This window comes from Triticum dicoccoides, chromosome 2B (assembly GCF_002162155.2).
Source record: "Triticum dicoccoides isolate Atlit2015 ecotype Zavitan chromosome 2B, WEW_v2.0, whole genome shotgun sequence".
Lineage (NCBI taxonomy): Eukaryota > Viridiplantae > Streptophyta > Magnoliopsida > Poales > Poaceae > Triticum > Triticum dicoccoides.
This window is the reverse complement of record NC_041383.1, coordinates 708,667,934-708,674,151: the sequence shown is the minus strand read 5'-3', so window position 1 is coordinate 708,674,151 and position 6,218 is coordinate 708,667,934. Positions and strand designations below refer to the sequence as shown.

Below are 6,218 nucleotides of genomic sequence, written 5' to 3'. Positions count from 1 at the left end.
GACGACACTGACGATGACACTGACGAGGAATATGATAGCAATTGTATTAGCGAATCTGAATCTGAGTGAGGGGACTGGTTTGACTAGCATTACTCACACAGGCACAATTATTTTCCAACCCGATTGAAGATATTGACAAGTCGAGGTCCCACCCATTCGTTTTCTACATTGCTGTAGCTAAGTTAAGATATTTCCAGAAGTCATAGCCCTACCTGTCTTGTGAACGTGCCGTTTACTTTGTGTAATACTGTTGGATGTGCTCGGAGTATTCTGAATACATGGAAATCTTGATTACATCACCATTTGTTTATGCATGCAATATTATGAATGATCACGCAATCTCTCTTGAAATTTGAAACGCCAAAACCCGACAAGCCAAAAGGAACACAAGTAGTTCATCACAAATCGGTATTTTCTAGTTGAACATTGCTTTGAGCTGGATTGTTAAATTAAAGATGAGCAACTTAATGCCCGCCAAGGATTTGAATAAAGTATGTGCAATAGGTTTGGATATGATCATATGAATAAAGTATCTGCAACATGTTTTGCTCTTTCCCGAACCCATAGAATTGATCAAGCTGTTGGAATTGTCTTGTCACCTTCTTTTAGGTGTTTTTAAACCTCTTACGGATTTCCAAACTAGTTGAATACTTCTCAAACAAATCCTAAATGTGCTAGGTTATAATAACTGCACCAACAACTTAGTACTAAAAAAGATGTGGAATTGAAAGATACAAGCAAGCAATTCAAACTTATCAAAAGATATATCAATGATAAACCGATGTACTTCCCGGAGTCCAAATATCCATCGGTATTCAACTCTTCGTTGCAGAGGCAGGGCCAACCTATGCCCTTAGACGACAAGCAATGTCTCATCTTTTTCTCAGAAAGCCTCGGCCAATCGATTCCCAAGATCCCTTCACTACTACATATCTTCTTCTCTACTCCAAAGGCGACAAGCTCCCTAAACATTCCGCAAACCGGGGCCTGTTCGGTGAGGTAACACCAACAAACTGCGTAGGAGGCGGTGGCCTCTAAGAGTGACAATCTCTTGAAATCTCACTCGAACCAACACAAAGTGCACAAACCAATGCAACAAATGTAAAGAAAAGCACCTTGTGATCAAGTCCTCTCTCAAATCTCACTCCAAAAAGCTCTTGTAATGGATTGATGAGAGAGGACATGAACAATGGATTAGGCCAACAAAATGATTTCTAGATAGATGGAGGTTTGGACATTGGAGGAGGAGGAGCTTAAAGGTCCAACAATAGGGGGAAATAAGATCTTGAGCCTCTCATCCCATTCGGGGAGAAGGGGGTTTTATGTCCCGCCCGAATCAACCCCTTTGGGGATTTCTACAATCCGTTAATAACCCCCAGGCACCATTTAGAGCTCTGAATGCCGGCCAACCTTCGGCCACATCCAAAAGTCCCTGGAACCAGTCTCGCGTAAGCGTACGCGTAATGTCGGTCCGGGCCGCTTCATCCAACAATACCGCCGAACTAAAGTATGACATGCTGGTAAGAAGTATGACTTGTACCACCCACAACTCACTTGTGTTCTACTCATGCATATAACATCTATGCATAAACCTCGCTCGGATGCCACTGTTGGGGAACGTAGTAATTTCAAAAAAAAATCCTACGCACACGCAAGATCATGGTGATGCATAGCAACGAGCGGGGAGAGTGTGTGCACGTACCCTCGTAGACCGAAAGCAGAAGCGTTAGCACAACGCGGTTGATGTAGTCGTACGTCTTCACGATCCGACCGATCCAAGTACCGAACGTACGACACCTCCGAGTTCAGCACACGCTCAGCTCGATGACGTCCCGCGAACTCCAATCCAGCAGAGCTTCACGGGAGAGTTTCGTCAGCATGACGGCGTGGTGACGGTGATGATATTGCTATCGATGCAGGGCTTCGCCTAAGCACCGCTACGATATTATCGAGGTGGAATATGGTGGAGGGGGGCACCGCACACGGCTGGAATAGATCAATAGATCAACTTGTGTGTCTAGAGGTGCCCCCTGCCCCCGTATATAAAGGAGCAAGGGGGAGGCGGCCGGCCAGGAGGAGGGCGCGCCAAGGGGGGAGTCCTACTCCCACCGGGAGTAGGGCTCCTCTTTTCCTTGTAGGAGTAGGAGAGGGGAAGGAAGGGAGAGAGGAGAGGAAGGAAAGGGGGGCGCCGCCCCCCTTCCTTGTCCAATTCGGACTAGAGGGGGAGGGGGCGTGCGACCGGCCCTGGCCGGCCCTCCTCTTCTCCACTAGGGCCCATGAGGCCCAATAAACCCCCCGGGGGTTCCGATAACCCCCCGGTACTCCGGTATATGCCCGAACTCACCCGGAACACTTCCGAAGTCCAAACATAGTCATCCAATATATCGATCTTTATGTCTCAACCATTTCGAGACTCCTCGTCATGTCCTTGATCATATCCGGGACTCCTAACTATCTTCGGTACATCAAAACACATAAACTCATAATACCGATCGTCATCGAACTTTAAGCGTGCGGACCCTACGGGTTCGAGAACTATGTAGACATGACCGAGACATGTTTCCGGTCAATAACCAATAGCGGAACCTGGATGCTCATATTGATTCCCACATATTCTACGAAGATCTTTATCGGTCAAACCGCATAACAACATACATTGTTCCCTTTGTCATCGGTATGTTACTTGCCCGAGATTCGATCATCGGTATCTCAATACCTAGTTCAATATCGTTACCGTCAAGTCTCTTTACTCGTTATGTAATACATCATCTCGCAACTAACTCATTAGTCACATTGCTTGCAAGGCTTATAATGATGTGCATTATCGAGAGGTCCCAGAGATACCTCTCCGACAATCGGAGTGACAAATCCTAATCTCGAAATACGCCAACCCAACAAGTACCTTCGGAGACACCTATAGAGCACCTTTATAATCACCCAGTTACGTTGTGACGTTTGGTAGCACACAAAGTGTTCCCCCGGTAAATGGGAGTTGCATAATCTCATTGTCATAGGAACATGTATAAGTCATGAAGAAAGCAATAGCAACATACTAAACGATCAAGTACTAAGCTAACAGAATGGGTCAAGTCAATCACATCATTCTCCTAATGATGTGATCCCGTTGATCAAATGACAACTCATGTCTATGCTCAGGAAACTTAACCATCTTTGATTAAACGAGCTAGTCAAGTAGAGGCATACTAGTGACACTTTGTTTGTCTATGTATTCACACATGTACTAAGTTTCCGGTTATTACAATTCTAGCATGAATAATAAACATTTATCATGAAATAAGAAAATAAATAATAACTTTATTATTGCCTCTAGGGCATATTTCCTTTAATTTTCACCGTCCAAATCTAATATTTAGGACAAGATGAAAAAATTTCTAGACTAAAATGCAATTTTTCAAAAATGCAATATTTTTGTAATTCAAATAAAATAGCAAATAAAATACCAATAAAATAGTAATTTGACTTTAAAATTCTTTCTTCAATATTTCTCTTAGGTTGAAGAAGTCATATTATCTTCTCTCATTTATTTTTAATATTGGAAATAATTGGAGAGAAAAATATTAAAATCAAATTGATCCTATCTTCAAATTTGAAATAAATTCAAATATGAATTTTGTGAAACCTCCAACTCTCTCCTTGGGTCCTTAAGTTGCTTAAGATTTCCAGGATCACAACAAAAATGCAAGAATAAATATGATATGCATATGATGATCCATGTATAACATCCAAATTGAAAATTGGGATGTTACAAACCTACCCCCCTTAAGATGAATCTCACCCTCGAGATTCGGGTTGGTCAGCAAAAATGTTTGGGTGGTCCTTGCGAAGATCTTCTTCTCGTTCCCAAGTGGCTTCCTCCTCGGTATGTTGGCTCCACTGAACTTTGTAACACTTGATAACCTTGCTGCGAGTAACTCGACTAGAAAACTCAAGAATCTTGATTGGCTTCTCTTCATAGGTCAAATCACTATCTAACTGAATTGCCTCTAAAGACCGGTCTTCTCTCGTTCGTCCGTGGACCCTGGCCGGGCGCTGTGGCCTCGGAGGTTGGTACATGGCTCTCTCCCCTTGTTGGGTTGAGATTGTCGTTGTATGCGAGGTCTGAATTTTTTCTCCATTTGTTTCCTGTTTTATGATACACTTGTGGGCAGTTTTGTTGAAGCAAATCTCTCCTGAAGCTGGTTAAGCGTTACGTTGTTGGTGTATCCCTCCTGTGTGAGGTGGTTCAGTTTGCTTTTATTACTGCCTTGAGGCCATGGTCAGGTTTTATTTTGCTGAACGTTGCAAGTGTTATCAATTTCATCTGGGGGCCTGCGCTCGTTTTGTCGAACAAAAAAAACTGTCCTGGGTACTTGTATAGTTGGCTTGGAAAGTTGATGATTTCTGAATCATGGTGGTTCGTTGTGCTAGATCGAAATTTCTGGAAGGCGCTGCGAAAAAGAGGCAGAATTGCAGGGAAATGCCTCGCTGGTCTAGGAAGCATGTGGCTAGGGGTGGGCATGGTTAAACCGAAAACCAAAAAACCAAACCAAACCAAACTGTATTAACCGATATGTCGGTTAATTCAGTGGTTTGGTTTTTGGCTCAGCGGGAATTTTTAAGGTTGTTGGGTGTTTGGTTTGTGTTCGGTTTTTAGTGCTCAAAAACCGAATAAACCAAACAAACCGATATGTATGATGCCCCATGTAATACCATGTTCACTCCATCATGCAGAGGTCTCTCCAAAAGGTAAATTAGGCAGGGACGGAGGGAGTACTAGTGTATCATTTAGTGCATGAGCTGATCAGTTTAGAGGCTTCACACATATTCTTCCGTACATAATACATTGCATGTTCCATGTGATTTTTCCACTTAATTATGTTCACTAGTTTGCTTGACCGAATAAAGCATTACCTAATGTTAAGGTTGCTAGCTCTTGTGACTATTTTATGCATTCTATACAATGCAAATCAGCGCTCATGAATCATTACACTTATACTGACAGGTGCATGTATTTCGGTCTTTTGGTTAACAGAAGAAACCGAACCGATATATTATGGTTAATATGGTTTGGTTTCTTAACTTTGTGTGATTGTTTTGGTTTTCATTTTTTTCAACACCGAAATTATTAAAAACCAAATAAACCGAACCGTATTAACCATATAAACCGGACGCCCACTCTGGCTCTCCCTTTGTTGGGTTGGGCCTGCGTACGCGAGGCGGTTTGTGGCTTGATGGAAGTTACCTGGAACCATGTACTGTATTTTAAAGAGCAAACGTAAAAATTCAGCAAGAATGATCAGATGGCCGAGTTGGTCTAAGGCGCCAGATTAAGGCTCTGGTCCGAAAGGGCGTGGGTTCAAATCCCACTCTGGTCAAGATATTTTTTTACTACTTATATCTTCTAAAAAAGCATAGAGTCATGTAGTAGTACTTTTTCCCCATGGAAATAAGAAAGGGCGTGGGTTCAAAACCCACTCTGGTCAAGATATTTTCTTTACTACTTATCTTCTAAAAAAACATAGAGTCATGTAGTAGTACTTTTTCCCCATGAAAATAGGAGACATACAGTACCATTTTCTCTCCATGGAAATCAGGAGTGCGCGCATCAGAGACATGCATTGACCAGCTACTAAAACGAATTGCCACTAATTGACATGCTTTTCATACCAAGAAAGGTTCAGATAGCACACCCACACACTACAGCACAAAACCAATTCCTATCTTGAGACAAGGTGGCCAAGTCTTGAACAAAGATGCATAACGAAACACAAAGAGACGCCCGGGAAATGAAGCAAGAAGAGACATGCGGAGGCCTGAAACTGTTATTTCCTCCATTTTCTTATTTTTTATTTTTTTTATGATAGACTTGTGGGATTTTCAGTTTTTTTTACTGTGATGTGGGAACTTCATATACTGGCGGCATTATGTATTACCAGCGCAACGGGTCAGAAAAAGATGTGTCCATTCACTGGAGTCAAATAATTGACCAACCGCCCGGTCGCCTGGCTGGATGAGGCCTGGAGCTTGATTGCGCGCACATGTGTGGGCTCACTGTGGGTGTGCTACACGTCAGTCAGGTGATACTTCATCCGTCTTTAAAAGAGTGTATTTTCAACTTTGTTGCAATGTCAAACTTTTTTATATTTGACCGTATTTATACAATAATACATAAAATTTATGCCATCAAATTAGTAGCACTAGATTAATGATAAAATATA

The 6,218-nt window shown here is 42.4% G+C and overlaps 1 non-coding gene across 1 annotated transcript; it reads left to right on the top strand.

The window, feature by feature from the left end:
• The first annotated feature begins 5,294 nt into the window (after positions 1 to 5,294).
• On the top strand, positions 5,295 to 5,375 carry TRNAL-AAG. Its single transcript has one exon. It is a non-coding gene; the product is annotated as a tRNA-Leu (tRNA).
• The last annotated feature ends 843 nt before the right edge of the window (positions 5,376 to 6,218 follow it).